The 24,366-nt window shown below is 44.1% G+C and overlaps 1 protein-coding gene across 7 annotated transcripts in view; it reads right to left on the bottom strand.

The window, feature by feature from the left end:
• ACACA (acetyl-CoA carboxylase alpha) overlaps positions 1 to 24,366 on the bottom strand; it is a 283,137-nt gene that overhangs the window by 222,668 nt on the left and 36,103 nt on the right. For 2 of the 7 annotated variants that reach the window (XM_070390510.1, XM_070390512.1), the window contains exon 2: positions 15,975 to 16,107. The exons of 3 other annotated variants lie outside the window; for them this stretch is intronic. The gene's annotated coding sequence lies outside the window, so the exon portion shown is untranslated. Of the gene's footprint in view, positions 1 to 11,557; positions 11,713 to 15,974; positions 16,108 to 24,366 lie in introns of those variants that run through there. 2 more of the 7 variants (XM_070390514.1, XM_070390511.1) reach the window with 2 other exon arrangements.

Below are 24,366 nucleotides of genomic sequence, written 5' to 3'. Positions count from 1 at the left end.
TGCCTAGTGTAACTATACTGGAACTTGGGAATCTACTGAAAGCGTGCAAGTTCCATGGACAGACTTTGAAGACTAACTGTGGTTGATTACAGGCAATTTTCCCTGGAGAAGGAAATGGCAAGTCACTCCAGTATTCTCGCCTGGAGAATTCCATGGACAGAGGAGCCTGGCGGCTACAGTCCGTGGAGTCGCAAAGAGTCGGACACGACCGAGTGACTATCACTTATTGATGGTCAATTTTACTTGGGAGTAGAGCAACAGCTCTCCATCTGCCAGCTCAAGTCATATGCAGCCCCACCGCTGCAGCCCCACCGCACTGTGCACAGGCTCTTCACACACAGGCTATGGAAGCCAAGGTGGACAGAAACAACCCTGTCCTTCAAATACTGGGGACCTGTGCTCTGATCACTGACTGCTGTTTCTGATCATACAGGTGTGGACAAAGAGGCAGACAGCTACAGTTGTTACACCTCCTCCCCCTGGTGCAAGTCCCTCATCCTCCAGCTGAAGGGACTGCTAGGGGCCTTAAATAACCAGTGCCCGGAACTTCCCTGCTCGTCCAGTGGTTGAGAGTCCACCTTGCAACTCAGGGGACGTGGGTTTTATCCCTGGCGGGGGAACCAGGATTCCACATGCCACGGGCAACTAAGCCCTTGAGCCCCAACAAAGGATCCTACATGCTGCAACTAAGACCCAACACAGACAAATAAAGAAATATTTGAAAAAAGAGAGAGAGCGAGCGAGCCAGTGCTCTTTTATGTCCCCTTCATTTTCCTTTTTCCCCCTTTTGGGAGCCAGACACTAAACACTAGTACATTCAAAAACTACTTCATGTACAGGGAAAAATCAGAAAGTGACTGAATATGCTGAGGGGAAGACTCAGAAAAGACCTGAAGAGACCTAACATCTATATCTCAGGCTGACCTTCTGCATGGAGACTGTCTACAACAGTCAAAAAAAACAAAAATGACAATTAAAAAAAAATCAAATTCTAGGAAGAAAGAAAATCTGATTTCCAAAATTACCACATTATTAAAATCAAATATCCAGTTTTCAACAAAAGATCATAAGGCATACAAAGCATGAGGAAAGTATGGCCATTTAAAAAAAAAAAAAAACCTAAATCAACAAAAATTATTCCTAAAAACACCTGATGGCAGATATATTAGACAAAAATATTAAAGCAGCTGTCTAAAAGATGCTCAAAGAACTAAAGGAAGATGGGGACAAAGTCAAGAAAACAATCTCTGAATAAAATGGAAATAAGAATAAAGAAATAGAAACCTAAAAACAAACCAAAAAGAAATTCTGGAGCTGAAAAGTACAATAACTGAAATGAAAAATTCACTAACACAAACTTGAGCAAGCAGAAGAAAGAATCTGCCAACTCTAAGACAGGACATAAAAATTATCAAGTTGGAAGGATAGAAAGAAAACAGATAGACCAAAAGCGAACAGAGACTAAGGGCACTGTGAGACACCGTCAAGAGACCAACATGTGCGCTGTGAGATCTCAGGAGAAGAGAGAAAAGGGCAGAGAGAATATTCGAAGAAATAATGGCTGAAAACTTGCCAAATGTGATGAAAGACAGGAATATAAATGTTGAAGAAGTTTAACAAACTCTGAATGAGACAAACTTAAAAGACCAATAGGCATACTTTATAATCAAACTTTTAAAAGTCAAAAGACACAGAGAATCTTGAAAGCAGCAAGAGAAAAGACTCATCAACTGTATACCAACACTTTGGATAATCTAGATGAAATAGATAAATTCCTAGAAACAAAACTAAATCACAAAGAAATACAAGCTCTGAATAGACCTATAACTGGTAAGGAGAATAGTAATCAAAAATCTCCCAATGAAGAAAAGTCCTGGATCTGACACCTCCCCTGGTGAATTCTACCAAACAAAGATGAACTGATATCACTTCTTCTCAAATTTCTTCAAAACACTGAAGAGAACACTTCCTAACTCATTCTATGAGGCTACAGTTACTCTAAATATCCTCGACAAAAAACTAGCAAACAGAATTCAGCAGCATATTAAAAGACTTATTATATACCATTTCCAACTGGGATGCAAGGATTCCACTGGAAAGAATGCAAAGATGACTCAACATACATAAGTTAATCAATGTAATACACCACAGTATCAGAACGAAGGAAAAAACCCACACGATCATCTCAACTAATACAGAAAAAGCATCTGATGAAATTCAATACACATTCATGATAAAAAACATTCCAGGAATAGAAGGAAATCTCACACCAAAAAAGTCATATATGAAAACCCCACAGCAAATATTATACTCAGCGGTAAAAGACTAAAAGCTTTCCTCTGAGACGTACAGAGGATGTCCACTTTTACAACTTCTATTCAACACAGAAATTCTAGCCAGAGCAATTAGGTAAGGAAAAAGGAAAAGGAAAAGACAATCAAATTGGAAAGGAAAAAATGCAATTATCTCTGGAGGTGATATGATCTTAGATGTAAAATCTCTAAAGATTTTACACACACCAAAATAGAAAAATAAAAACCGTTAGAGCTAATGAATTCAGCAAAGTGGCAGAACACAAAGTCAACACACACAAGTCAGTTGTATTTCTATACACTAACAGTGAATAAGCTGAAAAGGAAATTACAAGAACAATTCCATTTACAATAGCATTTAAAAGAATAAAATATATAGGAATCAACTAAACCAAAGAGGTAAAAGACTTGTACAATGAAAACTTTTATAGTTTTTATAGTTTTATACATTGCTGAAAGAAATTAAAGACATAAATAAATGGAAACACATGCCATGTTCATGGATTGGAAGACTGAATTTTGTTAAAATATCAATACTGCCCAAATTCAGGGCAATTCCTATCAAAATCCCAAGGACATTTTCTGCAGAAACAGGAAAAACCTACCCTAAAATTCATATGGAATCTCAAGGATTCTTGAATAGTCCCCCCACCAAAAAAAAAATCTTGAAAAAGAACAAACTGGAGAACTTACACTTCCTGATTTCAAGAACTGCTTCAAAGCTACAGTGGTCAAAGCCATGTGATACTGGCATAAAGACAGACATGAAGACCAATGGAATACAAGGGAGATTCCAGAAAGAAACCCTTGTTTATAGGGTCAAATGATATTTGACAAGGGTGCCAAGACTATTTAATGGGGAAAGGACTGCCTTTTCGACAAATGGTGCTAAGAAAACTGAATCTCCACATGCAAACAAATAAAATCAGACCCTTACCTAACACCACAGACAAAAATTAACTCAAATGGATCAAAGACCTAATGTAAGACTTAAAACAACAAAATGCTTAGAAGAAAACACGGGACAAAAACTTCACATCATTGGATTTGGCAAAGATTTCTTGGCTATGACATCAAGAGTATAGGTAACAAAAACAGACAAATTGGATTTCTTGAAAATTAAAAGAAGTTTGTTCATCCAAAGACTCTATCAACAAGAGTAAAAATGCAATCCAAAGAATGGGAGAAAATATTTGCAAATCATATACTCGATAAGTAATAAATATCCAGAATATTACAGAGAACTTCTAAAACTCAACAACAAAAAAAACCCAATTCAAAACTGGACAAAAGATTTGAATAAACATTTCTCCAAAGAGGACCTATGAATGTCCAATAAGCCCGTCAATATGCTCAACATTACTAATCATTTGTTGTTGTTGTTTACTTGCTAAGGCATGTCCGACTCTTTTGTGACGCTATGAGTCCACCAGGTTCCTCTGCCCATGGACTTCCCAGGCAAGAATATTGGAGTGGGTTGCCATTTCCTTCTCCAGGGGAATCTTCCCAACCCAGGGATCAAACCCACATCTCGTGCATTGACAGGAGGATTCTCTACCACTGAGCCACCAGGGAAGTCCTTACTAATCATTAGGGAAACACAAATCAAAACTAAAAATAAGAAGCCACTCCACAGTAATTAGGATGGCCACTATCAAAAACAGAGAAAACAAGTATTGGTAAGGATGTGGAGAAATCAGAACCCTTGGGGTGCTGTGGGGTGTAAACTGGTAGTACTATGAAAACGGTATGATGGTTCCTCAAAAAATTAAAAACAGAATTAAAAACCATATGACCCACCAATTCCACTCTGGGTATATACTCAAAAGAACTGAAAGCAGGATCTCAAAGCTATATCTGTACAGCCATGTTCATAACAGCATTATGCAGAATAACTAAAACTTGGAAAAAACCAAGCATGCATTGATGGATAAGCAAAATGTAACATATACATACAACAAAATATTATTCAACCTTAAAACACAATATGCTACGATGTAAATAAACCTTGAGGACATTATGCTAGGTGAAATTAGTCAGTCACAAAAAGACAAATACTGTATGATTCCACTTATATGAGGTCCTCAGTCAAAATTATAGACCAAGAGTAGAATGGTGGTTGAAGGGGACTGGGGAAGAGGAAAACAGGGAGTTACTGTTCAAAGGGTATAGCAATTCAGTTTTACAAGATGAAAAAAGTTCCAGAGATGGATGGCAGTGATAGTTGCACAGCATTATGAATGTACTAAATATCATAATGCAAAACTGTACATTTTTTAATGGTTAAGATGGTAAATGTTCAGTTCAGTCGCTCAGTCATGTCCGACTCTTTGCAACCCCATGAATCGCAGCACGCCAGGCCTCCCTGTCCATCACCAACTCCCGGAGTTCACCCAAACTCATGTCCATCGAGTCGGTGATGCCATCCAGCCATCTCATCCTGTCGTCCCCTTCTCCTCCTGTCCCCAATCCCTCCCAGCATCAGAGTCTTTTCCAATGAGTCAACTCTTTGCATGAGGTGGCCAAAGTACTGCAGTTTCAGCTTTAGCATCAGTCCTTCCAAAGAACACCCAGGACTGATCTCCTTTAGAGTGGACTGGTTGGATCTCCCTGTAGTCCAAGGGACTCTAAAGAGTCATTTTATAATGTTATATGTTATTTAAATGTTATATGTTAATTTAAATGTTACATGTTATTTTACCACAAGAAAAAGTGAAGAAAAATCACCTCATGAGCTATATATTAATTACAAAAGTGAATAAGGATTTTTATAACAAATAAATATGCTGGAGGACATCTCTGGTGGTCCAGTGGTTGAGCGTCTGTCCGTCAATGCAGGGGCCATGGGTTCAATTCCTGGTCCAGAAGATCCTACATGCTACAGAGGGACTAAGCCCGCACTCTAGAGCCTCTGAGCCTCAACTACTGAGCCTGTGTGCTACAACTACTGAAGCCTGCGAGCCTAGAGCCGGTGCTCCGCAAAAGAGAAGCCACCGCAGTGAGAAGCCCACTCACCACAACTGGAGAAAGCCCCAGCACAGCAACAAAGACCCCGTGCAGCCAACAAGAACCCACTATAAGCACATATTATTCTGATGAAAATAAAAAGGTAAACAACTCAGCATGTAATGGTAAGTGAAGAAATCAAAGATGAAGGATGGTGTATAAAGAATGTATTTGTTGTTGTTGTTTAGTTGCTAAGTCTGTGTCTGACTCTTTTGCAACCCCATGTGTGGTGACCTGCCAGGTTCCTCTGTCCACGGGATTTCCCAGGCAAGAGTACTGGAGCGGGCTGTCATTTCCTTCTCCAGGGGATCTTCCTGACCCAGCAATCAAAAACCCATATACCCTGCATTGCCAAGTGGGTTCTTTGCCACTGAGCCACCAGGGAAGCCAAAGTATATACAGTTTGTATTAAAAAGCTGGCAGAGTAGGGGACTTCCCTGGTGGTCGAGTGGCTAAGACTCCTTACTCCCACTGCAGGGGGCCCAGGCTCGAGCCCTGGTCTGGGAACTAGATCCCTTGTGCCACAACTAAAGATTCCACATCCCACACGCCACGAGTAAGACCTGCTGTGGCCAAAGACAGAAAGAAAGAATATACATTTTTTTAAGTTGGCAGAGTAGGAAGAGAATATAAGAGCATGTGTTTTAATATGAATAAAATCTCTGGTTATTAAGAAATAATTAAATTTAAATTAACATATCTGATAATTACTATTAAAAATTATAGTAAGAAATAAATAACACTGCTTGTCTCTGGTAAGCAGAACTGAATGGCTGCAAGACAAAGTCAGGAGAGAGAATGTCACTGTATACACTTTTGTACACTTACAATTTTGAACTATGTGAAGGTACTATTTACTAGCAACTAAAATTTCAAATGTTTAATAAAAAGCTTTACCCATTAGTTTCATGCCACTCTAATTCCTTATCTCATATATCTGCCTGAGCATTTAAGACAACTGGTGTGTCACTCACTTTATTTATTTAGTGGTGGCTGTGCTGGGTCTTCGCTGCTGCTCAGGGGCTTTCTCTAGCTGTGGCGAGCGGGGGCTACCCTCTATTGGGGTGCATAGGAGTCCTGTTGTGGCGGCTTCTTTTGTGGCAGGGCATAAACTCTAAAATGCGGGCTCAGTAGTTGTGGCGCACAGGCCTAGTTGCTCCACAGTATGTGGAATCTTCCCAGTTCAGGGATTGAACCCATGGTCCCTGCACTGGTATGGATTCGTGCTAAGTCACTTCAGTCATATCCAGTCATGACCAACTCTTTGCAACCCCATGGGCTGTAGCCCACCAGGCTCCTCTGTCCATGGGATTCTCCAGGCAAGAATACTGGAGTGGGTTGCCATGCCCTCTTCCAGGGCTGCATTGCTAGGCAAATTCTTAACCACTGGACCACCAGGGAAATCCCATTCATTTATTAGTTGAGATATATATATATATATTTAACTTTTGGCTGCACTCTGCAGCATATGAGATCTTAGTTCCCCAACCAGGGATCAAACCCACACTCCCTGAATTGGAAGGCAGAGTCTTAACCACCAAGGAAGTTTTTCCATTCATTTATTAACATGTGTTACTGTGTAACTGACTCTGTTATCTCCTCAATGAAGCTGGAAAAGTTATTGTCTCTTCCAATTGTCTGAAATCTACTACCCTAACACTTTACAATGCTGTGTAAACACTAGGCTTTTGTAGGCTGTGTTCTATAGAAATTCAAATGAATATGAGGTATGACGAAACTCGGAGATGTGAATCATGTGTTCAAATTTCAAACAGTATTCCCTTGAAACATTTAGAGGCCTCCAGGTAAAAAGCCATTTTGTGAATTCAAAAATCTCTGGGATTATGAATCAATTCCTCCCCATAATCTTATTTCATAGAGCAGCATTTAGAAAAAGCTGAAACCATGATGTAAGAGTTGGACTGTAAAGAAAGCTGAGTGCCGAAGAATTGGTGCTTTTGAACTGTGGTGTTGGAGAAGACTCTTGAGAGTCCGTTGGACTGCAAGGAGATCCAACCAGTCCATCCTAAAGGAGATCAGCCCTGAGTGTTCATTGGAAGGACTGATGTTGAAGCTGAAACTCCAATACTTTGGCCCCCTGATGCGACGAGCTGATTCATTTGAAAAAATCCTGATCCTGGGAAAGATTGAAGACGGGACGAGAAGGGGACGACAGAGGATGAGATGGTTGGATGGCATCACCGACTCAATGGACATGAGTTTGGGTAAACTCCGGGAGTTGGTGATGGGCAGGGAGGCCTGGCATGCTGTAGTCCATGGGGTTGCAAAGAGTCAGACACGATTGAGCGACTGGACTGAACTGAACTGAAACCATGATTCAGGTGTCAGCTACCTTCCAGAGAGCACCCAGGATTCAAGGATAAGAACAATTTCTTCCTTGAAGAATTATTTATTTATTTTTTGGCCTGCCCCCAAGTGTTCTGGATGTGTTAAGCATTGTATTTTACATTATTTGGCAGAAATGCGGAGCTGGTGAAATTTACACGTTAAAGCCAGAAGTCCTAATCCTCTTGGAGATACAACATATTATAGGTTTTAGGGAGACAGTTTTAGGTTGAAAATAATGAACAACTCTCAAAAATTAGTTGCCTGATGATGTACCAGTCAGACGATGAACTACCTAGAGCTGGAAGTTTCCAACAGGAGTACTGGATAAAATATTTTCATATTAACTATAAAGTTGAACTAGAAAATTCCTAAGGTATATTCTAATACTAAAAGTTCCATTCAGTTCTCAGATTTTTATAAGATGGAATCAAAAGGAAATGTTTGCCTTGCCAGGCTCAGGAATACCACTAAATGCTGAAGCACAAAACACAAACAACCCAGCCATCTATCCTCTTGGTACCAATTTGCTGATATCACTTCTAGTAAACTTAAAAACTAATCAAGCTCCTATCAACCTACTGTCCCCCCAACTTGGCATGTGTGTAAATACATACACGTAAACCTGTGCCAACTTACGACTTAAGAACAGGTTTGAGTGGTCTACAAAAACATAGGATGATTTTTAGGAACCCCACTAGAGTACTCTCTTATTTCTATCATACGTGTGTGCTAAGTCGCTACAGTCGTGCCAGACTCTTGGTGACCCCATGGACTGTAGCCCACCAGGCTCTTCTTCTGTCCATGGGATTCTCCAGGCAAAAATACTGGAGTGGGTTGGCATGCCCTCCTCCAGGGGATCTTCCTGACCCAGGGATCCAACTCAAGTCTTTTATGTCTCCTGCACTGGCACGTGGGTTCTTTACCACTAGCACCACATGGGAAGCCCATTCTATCATAGGAGATAGTCAAATATTCATAAACAAAACCTTACACTTTCTGAAAAAAATCTGTCCAAAACTGAGTCTGCTTTTCAAACTTAACTCCACGAATTCATTTAGAATTTTCAAACTCCATGTTATCATTTCCAAAAATGAAAATCATTATTCAAACGTACTCTATGTGGGATGACTACTTTGTAACTACTACTGCCATGCAACTTCAGTCTCTGATGCCATGTAATGGTAAACACGCCTGTGGTTCCTTATACGAAGGAAGGTGTGTTCAGCAACCTGAAAGGATGGGATAAACCTAAATCCCAAATAACATCCATCAAAGACCCAACCAATTGGGACCACCAGCCTTTTGGTAAGGTGCTAACATCCTTTGTTGCTGAAGTTTCTTTACACTTGCTTCCTTCAACATCCTGAGACTAGAGACTAAATGGCTTTATGATGGCTTGAATAAATAACAAATTGGTAAGAGAACTGTGTTTCATGAGAGCATACATAGTAAGATTGACTTGTTGAACTCATAAAAACCTGTGCCCTATTAATGAGATTTATTCTTTGTATAAGTGAAATGACCTCTGACCACTATTTGTCATAGTTTCCTCTATGTAAATATCATCTCACATAACCCTTTAGAGCCAAGTAGTGGATACTCACTGAACTTTAAAAATCAGTGAAACAAAAAACTAGATAAGCAACAATCTGTTACAGTGGAAGATCAATAAAGATTTCCTTTAAAAATGTTACTTGCCTCAATAGTTAAAAGAAATTTTTTTTGGCCAATGAGTCTTCGGTGTTCATTTACTTCTTCATAATCTTACTGTTTTAAGGGCCTGGAAAGACACGTGGTGCATATCTGCTATTATTATTAATCTTTAAGAACAATTTTAGATAATGATACAAAAATCTTTTCTGAATTGTAAAAAGACTCCTCCAATTAAAAATATTAAATTCCAACATATTATTCCAATAATTTTTATTTTAACTTACTTCTTTCTTCAACCAAGACTTTTAGGATATTAGCTATCCAAAAAAAAAATTTTTTTCAGAAAGAAAAACACTAGCCCCAGGCCTGTTAGCCAGTCTGTGTGACAGACAAAAAAACTTCCTAGTCATTGACTGAAAAGGAAATCAAACGTTACATAGTGATCTACACCTGAATGTGTCCATGGCACTTTGAAAAGGCAAGGATGGGATGAGAGTTCTAAGGCTGGCTTTCACAATACTAGTTCACTGACATAATCTTGTCTTCTGAACTATTAAGATAACTAAACCAAATGTCACCATTTCTCAACTTTTCCTCCCACTTTAAAAACCATGACATCTTAAGGGAGATGTATTTCTACTCTGCACTGGTTAATTCCAGACAAAACCTGTGCCACACAAATAAACTCAGTTGACTTCATAAACTAATACTTTGACATCTTTTTTATGCCATTTTACAATGTTTGCTAATTATCCTGAAATTCACAACAGTTCCTCCTGTTATTAAAATGAGGAAACTGAGGCAAGAGAAGTGAGTTGCTACTCTGCAGCAAGTGGGCATCTCTCCGGACACTGCAAGCTCCTGTCCCGCCCTATTAAACCACAGTGCTTTTCTTAAAGGTTTAGTGGCTAAGTGGCTGTGACTCTTTGTGGCCCCATGGACTGTAGCCAGCTAGGCTTCTGTCTGTGGGATTTCCCAGGCAAAAGTGCCTATCAAATAAATAGGCACCCAGAAAGCCTTCTCCTCACGGACATGCAAGACATCCCCACCAAGAAGAGACAAATAAGAGAATTCCTATCCGTGCCCCCCAGGAAGAAGAAACCATAAACCAAAGTACCCAGGCTTCTCAATCTGCACTGTGGACAAGGGGGTAATAAACGAAAGAAAAGAAGGAGTCGAGGGGGACCAACTTCTGAGACTGAAGACCACGTTATCAACTTTATTCCGCACACTGGGAAATTACTGAAACACTACTTAAGGACAAACGGAATCAGAAATTTGGAGATTTCAGTCTTAAACCCCAAAACAAAAACACCTGAAATTAAAGTTATTTCCGAAACCTGTACAGTTGTTAGCTTATCCTTACTTGCTTCTATAAAACCCACAAAGCCTACTTGGAGTCCCTAGTATTTAGAGCTGATTCCTAGTGTTCACCAGCGTCCACTTTCCCGCGTCCAATTCCAGAAATACGGTTGGGTCTGACCCAGGCAGGATCTTCCGGCACGTTTTCCTCTGAAATTCATTAGCCTCACACCACCTGGAGACGTCCTACCTCCGACAGCTTCCCGTGAACAGTACCATAAACGTGCAGGAGAGAGTAAAAGCAGGCATGTACCTTTTACTACGTCCCTTAGAGAAAATAATAAAACTCTGGGAGCAGAAACTGGCAAGGGACACCTCGCCCGGCCCCTGCCTCCCACCACGATACAAAGACAGCGAAAGCAGCCCGGGGTCTCTGCACCCCACAACCTCCCTCTCTCTCTGCAAGAGAGAAGCAGACTTTCGGGGCAACTGGACCCAGCCCTCAACACCCTCCCCCCCTTCCCCACGTGGATCTCCTTCCTCTCCGCAGCGCAGGGTCGCACTGGAGACTGGGGTCTGGAAGGGATCAGACCACGCCGGGGCTGGCGCGGGAGGATGGGGGGACCCGCTCCAGGCAGACACACCAGCCCCTTCCTAGAGGCCCTGGGCTCTAAGCCTCCCGGTTCCGGGGTTTGAGCTCCGACGCCCGGAGACGCCCCCCCAGGTCCCTCCACGTCTCCCCCAGAGGGAAACGCGAAGCCCCAGAAGAACTGCGGGGAGAGCCGGGCTGCCAAGCACCGGGTCCGGGCGGGATGGAGCCCGGGCCGCGTGCGGCGGAAGATGGGAGGCGGCCCTTAGCAGCCACCGCCCCTCCCCGGGCCCCGGCCTCTCCCGGTCCCGAATCGCAGGCTGCGGGGCGGCCTTCCTCTCCTCACCTCAAGGCGGCGGCGGCGGCGTCCCGCGGTCCGGCGGTCCCGGACCCCTGCGTGTAGGCGGCGCTGGGCGGGAGGAGACGCCGGTAGCTCCGGCGATGGCTGACAGGCGCGCAGCACCAGGCCGGCCCGGCACACGGGGAGGGGCGGGGCTTCAAGGCTCCGGCCCCGCCCCGCCCCGCCCCCGCTCCCACCTCAGCCGGCGAGCCCCATGAGGTGACTACGTCCGGGGTTACTCGAGGCCGTTCACCTCCGACCCCGCTCCCCGCGGCGGCGCGGTCTGGCCAGCCAAGCAGAGAGGCGCGGGCCCCGAGGGCCCGGCGACAGCCAATGGGAGGACGGCGCGGGGCGGGGCGACGTGAGGCGATACGGATGGTCCGAGCGCCGCTCTGCCATTCGGGGCCCAGCGGCTAGAGGGCGGGCGGGTCTCGGGTGGCCGCCGGCCATTTCTCCGGGGGCGGTGCCGAGCCGGCGACCCGGCCGGCTCCCCCTCCCGGCGAAGCCGGGAATGGGGGAATGGCGCGGGGGGCCATCCGGCTCGCGGCGCGGGAAGGGAGCCCTGGATCGAGCAGGACTGAACGAGGCGGGCGGTGCGCAGGCCGCTTGAGGACCTTACCCTGTTCAATCCCCGTGCCCCGACGCGGAGGGTATCGCATTCATGAACTGCCCAGGATCACACAGGCTGGTTTCCAAGTTCGTGCTGGCAAACAAGCCCTGTTCTGAGACAACCGGCCTCGCTGGGTGGCCCACCCCAAAGGAGTCTGAGGTGCTGAATCCTGAAGCACTTGAGGGGAAGCCTCGATGAAGGAAGCTCAGTAAGAAGGGCAGAGTGCCAAAGGACAGGCTCCTGCGCCTGCCCCGAGCCTAGACGGCAACCAACTCCCGGCTTCTTGGAAAGGAGCGCGCCTCCCCATGTCCATGGTGGTTACACCAGGTCTTTGAGAAGAAGGCAGCCGATTTCTCTAGTTTTGCCAGTTATTTTACAGCAAGATATTCATGGTGATTCTGTGTTGAAAATTAATTCTTTCCAGTAACTGGAAAGAATCCAAACATATAGTAAAACTATAGAGCAGGAGAGAAAGAAAATTAGAGAAAATTAAACTTCAGAAGAACGAGTGAGATCTTTCCAATCCTGCCCAGGGTACTTCTCTGAACTGCTAACAAGCTTGTGCTAACAAGCTTGTACCAAGAGTGGTACAGAGAATGACAGTTTGGTGGGAAGAAGTCCTGAGCCAGGGGGCAAAGAATGAACAGGGTAGAAATACACAACCTGAGGTCCGAAGTTCTTGGAGGGAAGCAGAAGCAGGGATAGGAAGGCTGGTCAACAGGGAAGAGTATTCTAGAAGCCCTCATCATACCTTTAGGTGGTGACTTCTCCAAGAGTTTACCAACCTATTTGAATAGAATAGAGACTAGAAACACATTCAGGAGGAAATTGTGAACTTTACATAGAGCAGTCACCCAAGTTTCACAGTAACTGTCATTAAATGCACCTGTCAATTGAACAAAGAGAGAATCAGACTATAAAGACAACTGAGCAAGGCCTCTCTGTTTAACAAGACGTTTGACTTGATTGGAAAAAAAAAAAAGCATGGAAAGAGGAAACTTTGTCTCTTCCCTATGAAGCTGCCATGAAGGAAGCGACTTTACAAAGAACTAAAAATCTTGAGGTTATTTGTCTTATTTTTCATCTACCTTTCCTAGTTCCTACTACTTAATAGATTCTTTCTTAGTGATGTTGCTGTTTATCAGCCTTAGTAATACTGCAGAACCAGAGGGTTGTGCTCAGAAACTGTCCTTATGTGAACCTTCAGCAAGCCCTTACATGTCTTGCTTTTGACCTCATTGAACATTTGAAGTAACTGAGCTTTGTAAAGTACTAGCCAAGGAGAGACCTAATGAATGAGCTACAATGAAAGAAAATGAAGGATGAGTTAAGATACACCAAGACTGTTTACAAAGGATATAGTAATCTAATTTCTCAAGTAACAGTTGGACCAAGAATGGGCAGAAAGCTGTGCATGCCACAACCTGCCCATCTCCACTATAGGCTCTTTAGCACTGTTCCATAGGTACTTGCCACACAAGCTTATGTCTGTAAGAAGTGGTGGAGGAGAGTTAAGAGGGTGGAGAGCTTAGAGTGGCACATTTCTAGGTGCCATAATGGCTGTAACAGACTGAACTGTGATCTAAATTTATATGTCAAAGTCTCAACCCTCAGGACCTCAGAATATTAGTTGGAGATTGGCTCTTTAAAGAGGAAACTGAACTGAAATGAAGTCATTAGGTGGGCCCTAATTCCAAATGACCGGGGACCTTATAGGAAGAGATTAGGACACAGACACACAATGAGGGAAGACCATCTGTGAATCACAATTGATGAAGCCTTTACCAGATGTGGCTGTTTTGCTGGAGAAGATGGTCAACTACGAGCCAAAAAGAGAAGCCTAAGAAGAAACCAACTCTGCTGACATTTTAATCTTAGACTTACAGCCCCTAGAACTGTGAAGAAATAAACTTCTATCGTTTAAGTCACCCAGTCTGTGATACTCCATCATGGCAGCCCTAAAAAAACGAATACAAGTTTCCAAATACCAAATGGCTTCCAGGTTTTTAAAGAAGGTTAGATTAAGGTATCAGGGATTTTCCCCTGAGCATTCCAGCCTTAAAGATGGTCTGTTACCCTACTATGGGGCAAATAAGAAAAGCCTGAGGGCATACCTATCTTTAAGATATCCCAATCTAGTTGGGAAGACAAAACTAAACACCAAAACAGAGTGTCTAGATCTTGCTCTTTAATTGATAACCATGTAAGTTTTAGAAGAGCTGTACAAAAAAGAGGATAAATTCTCAAAACTAAGTCCAGAAATACATAAGCAGTATGTGTGACTGTCCAGTGCATTTTGGCACTTCATTGTCAACGTCAGTTTGCAGTAGTCTTTCTCAAAATATGTTCCACTGACCACCTGAAACAGAATCAGTCGGTGCTTGTTAAAAATACAGATTACCAGCCTCACTTCAGACTCTTTTTTTTAAGCAGTAATTATTCACCCTGGAGTTAAAGAACAATAGTTTAGGATTTATCATTATTTTTCCCTCTTTGCTGTCAGTGTCTCCAATGAAGAACAACATGTCCTACACCTGCACAAACTAGACAGAAAAGTCTGGCAGGTCAGGCCAAAGCTGAACCAAGGTGGGAAAGAATGTGCCTGAATAGAAAATGGACCCATAGGACTTCCCGGTGGTCCATCAGTTAAGAATCTGCCTGCCAGTGCCGGGGATGCAGGTTCAGTCCTTGGTCCGGGAAGATCCCACGTGCTGCAGGGCAACTAAGCCCATGCACCACAACTACTGAGCCCACAAGCCCCACCGCAATGAGAAGCCCATGGAAGAGTAGCTCCCCACTCACTGCAACTAGAGAAAGCCCACGAGGAGCAACTGAGACCCAGCACAGCCAAAAATAAAAATAAACAAATAGAAAATATTTATTATTTTTAAAAAGTAAATGGACCCTCAAAGAGCACCCTCTCCTGGTGGCTGTCTGGCCACGATTCCAAATTCCTTAAATGGCAGAGTCAGTGATAGACCTTTAGGACAGTATTCTTGACTGGGAAATCCCATGGACAGAGGAGCCTGGCAGGCTGCAGTCCATGGCGTCGCATAAGAGTCGGACACGACTTAGCAACTAAACAACAGCACAATACAGGGGATATAATACGATGTTATTTCCCACTGGCCCCCAATACAGAACACTTACACTAATCTGGCTTCCAGCTCCTGCCGTGCTTATCTTTACTTTTGCTTATGCTGGCAAACTTGTCCTGCCTCTCCTAATTTTCTGAATTTTTCTATAGTCTGTGGGAGTCCCATTTTCTCAAAGAAGACCTCTTTTATTTCTCCAGCTTCTACTGATTATCCTTCCTTTGAATTCTACTAGCAATCTGGTCACCACCACATGATTCAGCATTTACTGGGCTAAAAATTTTTTGTGGGTATGTTGGTTTCAGCTCTCTAGCTGAATTTTAATTGTCTTAAAAGCAGAGAGCATTTCTTACACTTTGGTACAGCCCTCAATAGCTGCTGCTGCTGCTGCTAAGTCGCTTCAGTTGTGTCCGACTCTGTGCAACCCCAGAGACGGCAGCCCACCAGGCTCCCCCATCCCTGGGATTCTCCAGGCAAGAACACTGGAGTGGGTTGCCATTTCCTTCTCCAATGCATGAAAGTGATAAGTGAAAGTGAAGTCGCTCAGTCGTGTCCGACTCTTAGCGACCCCATGGACTGCAGCCCACCAGGCTCCTCCGTCCATGGGATTTTCCAGGCAAGAGTACTGGAGTGGGGTGCCACTGCCTTCTCCCCTCAATAGCTAGGTAGAGATATTCGTACGGGCTTCACTGACTGAAAATAAATGCTGGCTCTGTACCTCAGAGACCTCTCTGCTTCCAACGTCTGCTTGTCCGTCTTCAGGTCGTGTATGGGAGGCAAAAACCTCCAGAAGGATACTTCACAGATGGACAGACTTCAAGAAGGTCATTGCCTTGACCAGAACGGAGGCTCTAGTCGTAAGATAAGAGAAAAAAGACAAGAAGACCTGATCAGAACACTGTGTTCTTCAACTCCGGTCAGCCGTGCAGGTTTGTCCAGGATTAAGAGCCTGAGGGAACTTCACACCAAAAGGTCAGAAGCTGTCCGCAGGAAGGCAGCTTTTTAAGTCTGGTCCTGATGATGAAAGGCAAGATTACACAACAAGAAAGACAGAGTTCGCCACAGAGGCTCCACACAATGTTTTCACGTGGACACTTGAGTTTTCACAAGGCATTTCAGATTCTCCTCCCTCCTTATTATCCAATTGCAGACACTGCCAAGGCCTAGCTGTCCTATCTATAATTGGCAGTCACCAAAACTTGGCTGCCTCTTGCATGACACCTCCAGTATCTTTTCTTTTGGCTCTGCTGCGTCTTCCTTGCAGCGCGTGGGCTTTCTCTAGTTGTGGCACAAGGGTTTAGTAGTCCCGGAGCATATGGAATCCTAGTTCCCTGACCAGGAATCATTCAAACCTGTGTCCCCCGCATTGGAAGGCAGATTCTGAACCACTGGACCACCAGGGAAGTCCCCAGTATCATTTTTTTAAGCCCTTTCTAAGTCCTATACACTTCATTACTAAATACCTGGAGAAATTTTAAGTGGACCTTTATCTGAAGGCAGGGAGGCTAACATGTTTAAGTCTTGCCTGTTCTTGGGATTCTCACATTTCACAGTGATCAGCTTTGGACCTTCTCATTTCCCACCTCACTCTCCTGCAACCCCAGGAGAGCCTTCCTGGAGAGCTTACTCCCTGTTCCTGCCTTACTGTCTCTTCAGCTTCTCCAGCATCTCCATCTCTCCTGAGTCTGACTTAGCTTTCTCCTGCTACATGTTTAGACCTCACCTGTCTATCCCAAATAAATACCCTCACTTCCCACCACTACTATTATATATGTATGCATACTAAGTTGCCTCAGTTCAGTTCGGTTCAGTCGCTCAGTCGTGTCCGACTCTTTGCAACCCCATGAATCACAGCACGCCAGGCCTCCCTGTCCATCACCAACTCCCGGAGTTCACCCAAACTCATGTGCATCAAGTCGGTGATGCCATCCAGCCATCTCATCCTCTGTCGTCCTCTTTTCCTCCTGCCCCCAATCCCTCCCAGCATCAGAGTCTTTTCCAATAAGTCAACTCTTCGCATGAGGTGGCCAAAGTACTGGAGTTTCAGCCTCAGCATCAGTCCTTCCAATGAACACCCAGGACTGGTCTCCTGTAGGATGGACTGGTTGGATCTCCTTGCAGTTCAAGGGACTCGCAAGAGTCTTCTCCAACACCACAGTTCAAAAGCATCAATTCTTCGGCACTCAGCTTTCTTCACAGTCCAACTCTCACACCCATACATGACCACTGGAAAAACCATAGCCTTGACTAGATGGACCTTTGTTGGCAAAGTAATGTCTCTGCTTTTGAATACGCTATCTAGGTTGGTCATAACTTTCCTTCCCAGGAGTAACTGTCTTTTAATTTCATGGCTGCAATCACCATCTGCAGGGATTTTGGAGCCCCAAAAAATAAAGTCTGACACTGTTTCCACTGTTTCCCCATCTATTTGCCATGAAGTGATGGGACCAGATGCCATGATATTCGTTTTCTGAATGTTGAGCTTTAAGCCAACTTTTTCATTCTCCTCTTTCACTTTCATCAAGACGCTTTTTAGTTCCTCTTCACTTTCTGCCATAAGGCTGGTGTCATCTGCATATCTGAGGTTATAGATATTTCTCCCGGCAATCTTGATTCCAGCTTGTGCTTCTTCCAGCCCAGCGTTTCTCAGGATGTACTCTGTATATAAGTTAAATAAGCAGGGTGACAATATACAACCTTGACATACTCCTTTTCCTATTTGGAACCAGTCTGTTGTTCCATGTCCAGTTCTAACTGTTGCTTCCTGACCTGCATACAGGTTTCTCAAGAGGCAGATCAGGTGGTCTGGTATTCCCATCTCTTTCAGAATTCTCCACACTTTATTGTGATCCACACAGTCAAAGGCTTTGGCATAGTCAATAAAGCAGAAATAGATGTTTTTCTGGAACTCTCTTGCTTTTTTGATGATCCAGCAGACGTTGGCAATTTGATCTCTGGTTCCTCTGCCTTTTCTAAAACCAGCTTGGACATCTGGAAGTTCACGGTTCTCGTATTGCTGAAGCCTGGGTTGGAGAACTTTGAGCATTAGTTTACTAAGTCGCCTCAGTCATGTCCAATTCTCTGTGACCCCATGGACTGTAACCTGCCAGGCTCCTCTGTCCATGGGATTCTCTAGGCAAGAATACTGGAGAGGGTTGCCATGCCCTCCTCCAAGGGATCTTCCCGACTCAGGGATTGAACCTGTATCTCTTACGTCTCCTGCATTGGTGTGTGCGGGTTCTTAACCACTAGCACCACCTGGGAAGCCCCTACTATTATCTATGAAACACAATAAGTAATAAAATACAACACCAATAATTTTTGAAGAGCCTTTACTTTCAAGGAAAACTGAACCATCACTCAACTTCCTTTCATTCTTTTCACCCCTTCAGTCTTTAAAATAATTTTTAAAATTTTATTTATTTTTGGATGTGCTGGGTCTTTGTTGCTTTTCTCTAGCTGTGGTGCGCGATCTTCCTGTTGCTATGGCTTCTCTTGTTGAGGATCATGGGCTCTAGGGCGTTCGGGCTTCAGTAGTTGCGGCACATGGGCTCAGTAGTTGTGGCTCCCTGGCTCTAGAACACAGGCTCAGTGGTTGTGGCATCTGGGCCTGGTTGCTCTGCCACATGTGGGATCCTCCCAAACTAGGGATCAAACCCATGTCTCCTGCATTGGCAGGTGGATTCTTTACCACTGAGTCACCAGGGAAGTCCCATCCCTTCAGTCTTCAAGTTTCCCTCTCTTATAACTTGGAATAGAAGATTTCAGTGTCCCTGTCTTTTTAAATCTCACCTCTAGTTAACATACTAGACCAGCAGGTAGAAAGCAATCTGCATGAGTCTTGTTTATCAGTGGACCTGCTTCACTGATGTGCCCAAATTTCTTAATGAAAAGAAAGAAGTGGAAACCAAAAATGAATGAAAAAAAAATGTAATTTAAATCAATGAATGAGATGGACATATCAATTGACTAGTATAGTTCTGGGGGTGCATATAGGCAAGCAGTCCTGAGAGGTACTGGTTCTTGGTATTGGTGATCTTAGCCAACAGAGGAGGGACGCTGCCTTCTCTGTGTTCTGCACTGTAAAGAGCTGAGCTCTTTAATCAGGTAAACCAGGCTTCACATCCTGACGCCATCACTTAATTAGCTCCGTGACCTACAGCAAATGACCCCCTTTCTGGGCCTCAGTTTCCTTGTCTATAAAACTGAGATAGAACACCTACCTTGTAAGGTTGTGTTTTGGATTAAATGTTATAGCCAAAATGTAAAGTTTCTAACACAAAACTTGGAGGCAGGCTAAAACTATTACTTCCCCCTTTCTCTCCATTCCCCTCTCCATGTCGCACTAATGTTCAGTACAAGAACAAAATATCCTGTGGATGCTCGTTGGATTCAGGACTGATTATGGTATTAAGTTCACTACCCAACCCCAGCCCAGGGCCAATATTCCCAGAGGAACGGAGCATGTGATCAGAGATCTGGGGTTACATCTGAACCTTTTACCCATACTTTGAGGGAGCAAGTAAACAGGAGAGTGGCTCTGGCCTGAGCTTCTGAGAACGAACTGAAAGGCTGGCAATGTGAGCGTTCGCCAGGCCCTGCTCAGCCCCGTGGTTGCACCACACTAAGAAAGCAATTTGGCCCCTGTAGGACAAAAGGAAATTCATATACTGTCAATGGGAGTGTAAATGGGGACAACCTCTTAGAAAACAGTTTGGCATTAGTTAGTGAAGCTGACCATATCCTGCATGTGCTATAACCCAGCTTCCAGTTATGGATTTATACTCTGGAGAAACTTTCAAATGTGTCCCAGGAACATTTTCTCTTCTGGTCCCAAACTGGAAACAACCCAACATCTCTCAGCAGTAGAATGGATAAATAAGCTATGGTGCAATCCAAAGAAGAGGGGATATGTGTATACATGTGGCTGATTCACTTTGCTATACAGAAGGAACTAATACAACATTGCAAAGCAACTATATACTCCAATAAAATTTTTAAAAATAAATTATGATACCTTCATACAGAAAATATTATAAAGCAATGAGAATGAACAAACTACTGGTACAAGAAATAATATGGAAGAATTTCACACACATAATATTGAGCAAAAAAAAGCCAGACACCAAAGAGTATGTTTCTTCAAAAATAGGCAAAATTCATTTGCAATGGTAAAAATCTGAATCATGGTTACTCCTGATGGTGGGTAGTGACTGGGAGACAACACAAAGACAATCCACTTTGTGTTATATGTAATAAAAAGTTTACTTTAAAATTACATAGGGTGTGATCTATCCATTTACATAAGTACAACAGCAGGTAAAAAGTATCTACGTACTGCTGCTGCTGCTGCTAAGTCGCTTCAGTCGTGTCCGACTCTGTGCGACCCCATAGATGGCAGCCCACCAGGCTCCCCCGTCCCTGGGATTCTCCAGGCAAGAACACTGGAGTGGGTTGCCATTTCCTTCTCCAATGCATGAAAGTGAAAAGTGAAAGTGAAGTCACTCAGTTGTGTCCGACTCTTTGCGACCCCATGGACTGTAGCCCACCAGGCTCCTCCGTCCATGGGATTTTCCAGGCAAGAGTACTGGAGTGGGGTGCCATTGCCTTCTCCGTATCTAAGTACAAAAGCAGGTAAAAAGTACAAGAGCACTAAAAAGTAATTTTAGTGATACATATATAGATAGTTCACTATTTTTTTAAAAAGTCTGGGAGACAAATGACTGGGAGAAGGGAAAGGAGTGTGACCAGAGGGATAGATGTATGAAGAGCTTCTCAGCTACTGTGAAAGTGAAAGTGATAGTCACTCAGTCATGTCCAACTCTTTCACAACCCCATGCACTGTAATCCACCAGGCTCCTCTGTCCACAGAATTCTCCAGGCAGGAAATTGGAGTGGGTTGCCATTCTCTTCTCCAGGGGATCTTCCCGACCCAGGGAATGAACCCGGGTCTCCTGCATTGCAGTCAGATTCTTTACTGTCTGAGCCACCAGGGAAGCTACAGGCAATGTTCAATTTGTTACTCTGGGTGATGGTTACATATGTTCATATTATTATTACTAAAAATATGCTTGTATTGGGATTTCTCTGGTAGTCCAGTGGCTAAGACTCTGCATGCCCAATGCAGGGGTCCCGGGTTCAATCCCTGGTCAGGGAACTAGATCCCACATTCCACAACTGAAGACCCCAAGAGCAGCAAATAAGGCCTATTATTCAAGTAAATAAATAATAAATACTTTAAAAAATATGCTTATGTTCTATATACTGTTCTATAGACATGCTATATTCCACAATAAAATTAAACATAAACCCAAATAAAAATACACACCCTTAAAAGATAAGAGTAGCAAAATATAGCACTGAAGTCATTTTCAAGCTGGAACAGCCCTTTGAAAACATCTTGTCCAACCATCTCATTCAAGAAACTGAAACAGAAGTCAGAAAAGGTGTCTTACTCAAAGTGACTCAGTCGATTACAGAGCCTAATCCAGAACCTAGGTGACCTCCTGACTTCTGGTGAAGTGTTCCAGAGACCCATCCAGACTCATCCCATCAGCTCTAGCTTCCTACTGTCTTCAGAGTCGCATCTCTCATCTTCACACTCCATCAACCTCACTATCTTACAGCTTGTTTTCCTCCTAAACTTGGAAGTTTTGTGGTGGGGAAATGAGATCAGGAGTGAGATCACCCCTTCTACAGATACTGCAAACATTTAGAAAACCACTCAAAACGTTGCGTAGAAGGGGGAAAAAAATCTAGTAGTATAGAAACAGTTCTGGGTCTATTTTTCCACTACTGGATATTCTGACTCATTAATGAAGCTCTCCAGCTTCTCTGTACCTCCAACCTGCCGGCTGACTTCTGCGAAGGGTCTGAGAGTCAATAAAAGAAAACTCTACTGGGGAGTTCCCTGGTCCAGTGGTTAGGGCTCCTCACCTCCACTGTAGGGGGAGTTCCCTGTAGGTCTCCCTGCATCCGCTGTAGGGGGCACGGGTGCAGTCCCTGGTCGGGGAACTAAGATCCCACGTGCTTTGCAGCATGGCCAAAGAAAAGAAAAGAAAACTCTTCTCTTTGTCCCAGCTTGTTGCTGTTCAGTCGATAAGTCATGTCCAACTCTTTGCGACCTCGTGGACTGCAGCACGCCAGGCTCCTCCATCCTCCACAACCTCCCGGAGTTTGCTCAAATTCGTGTCCATTGCATTGGTGATCTCCTAGCACAAGCTTTGTTTTTGCAAAGAGTGAGCTCTTCTGCCACCTTGTGACAGAGAACGAGAATAGCCTTCACAGCCTTTCCTAAACCTGCTCCAAGGTGGCAGCACTTAAACAGGCTACTACTAAGTCGCTTCAGTCGTGTCCGACTCTGTGCGACCCCATAGACGGCAGCCCACCAGGCTCCCCCGTCCCTGGGATTCTCCAGGCAAGAACACTGGAGTGGGTTGCCATTTCCTCCTCCAATGCATGAAAGTGAAAAGTCAAAGTGAAGTCGCTCAGCTGTGTCTGACTCTTAGCAACCCCATGGACTGCAGCCCACCAGGCTCCTCCATCCATGGGATTTTAGGGGCAACAGTACTGGAGTGGGGTGCCATTGCCTTCCAGATACTAATGGACAGAAAATTTCAGAGAGACAGACAGTAGGGAAAATTGTCTGATACCAGAAGGGAGCAGAGAACCATGCAATCATATTAATGAACTAGTAAGCAAAAACCATGAAACTGAGGAAAAACAATGGAGCCCCTTTACTCTCTACCCACATGCCCTGCCAGGAGAATCTGGCAACTGAGACGGTGCTGCTCTGGACCATTGAAGATCTAAGGCGCTGAGGTTCCCTCCATTTGGCTTGCTTCACTTCGTGCCCTTCCATAGGCAGATGTCTTTCAAAGGGCTTGCTTCATTCCGTGCCCTTCCATAGGCAGATGTCTTTCAAAGATGACCTACGCCTCTTCACCTCCAATTCACTCTTAACCCCCGCCTACTTCCACCAACTCTGCTAAAACCACTGTTACAAAATTGTTAAATCCAGTGAACTTCTATCCTCCTTATACACTCTGCTCAGTGTTTGATCAATTCACAATTCCTTCCTTGAAATACCCTCCTTTCTTGGCTTCTAGGACATCCATTCTCCTGGTTTCCTTAGCTCAGATGCCACCTCCTCAGAGAAGTCTTCTCTGACTCCCCTGCTTAAAGTGGCTTCTGGGAATTCCCTGGTGGTCCAGGGTTCAGTCTGAACTTTCACTACTGAGGGCCCAGGTTCAATCCCTGGGTGGGGAACTAAGACCCTGCAAGTCGTGCAACACAGCCTAATAATAATAATAACTTCCCTGGTGGTCCAGTGGTAAAGAATCTGCCTGCCAATGCAGGGGACACAGGTGTGATTCCTGGTCCGGGAAGATTACACCAGTCATGGAGCAACTAAGCCCAGGTGCCACAGCTACTGAGCCCACACGCTCCAGAGTCCGTGCTCCGAAACAAGAGAAGCCACTGCAATGAGAAGCTCGTGCACCGCAACCAAGAGCTGCCCCCCACTCGCCACAACTAGAGAAAGCATGGCAACAGAGATCCAGTGCAGCCAAAAATAAATAAACTTACTTTTTAAAAAGTAACTTAATAATAATAATAAAGTGGCCTCTGTCAGTTCTCCTTCACTTCACCACACTGTTACTTCATGATAATTATCACAATATTTAATTATCTGGTATATGTATTTGTGTATTACTTTTTGTTAGCCCCCTACCCTATTTGGGGGCTTCCCAGATGGCTCAGTGGTAAAGAATCCACCAGCACTGCAGGAGGCACAGGAGACACGGGTTTGATCCCTTGGTCGGGAAGATCCCCTGTAGTAGGAAACGGCAACCCACTCCAGGATTCTTGCCTGGATAAACCCATGGGCAGAGGAGCCTGGCATGGGGAGGCAAAGAGCCCCCCATGGACAGAGGCCCATTGGGTTGCAAAGAGTTGGACAGGAATGAGCACCCAAGCATGCACACACTATTTTATTTCCAACTGTTTATTGTCTGCTTCTCATCGTTTCACATGAAAGCAGATTTGGCTGGCTCACTGCGAGAAAGGTGTCTGGCACACAATAGGCGCATAATAAAAATGTACGGCATGAA

This window comes from Bos mutus, chromosome 19 (assembly GCF_027580195.1).
Source record: "Bos mutus isolate GX-2022 chromosome 19, NWIPB_WYAK_1.1, whole genome shotgun sequence".
Classification (NCBI taxonomy): Eukaryota; Metazoa; Chordata; class Mammalia; order Artiodactyla; family Bovidae; genus Bos; species Bos mutus.
Note: the sequence above shows the minus strand (reverse complement) of the source record. Positions and strands in the feature narration are given on the sequence as shown.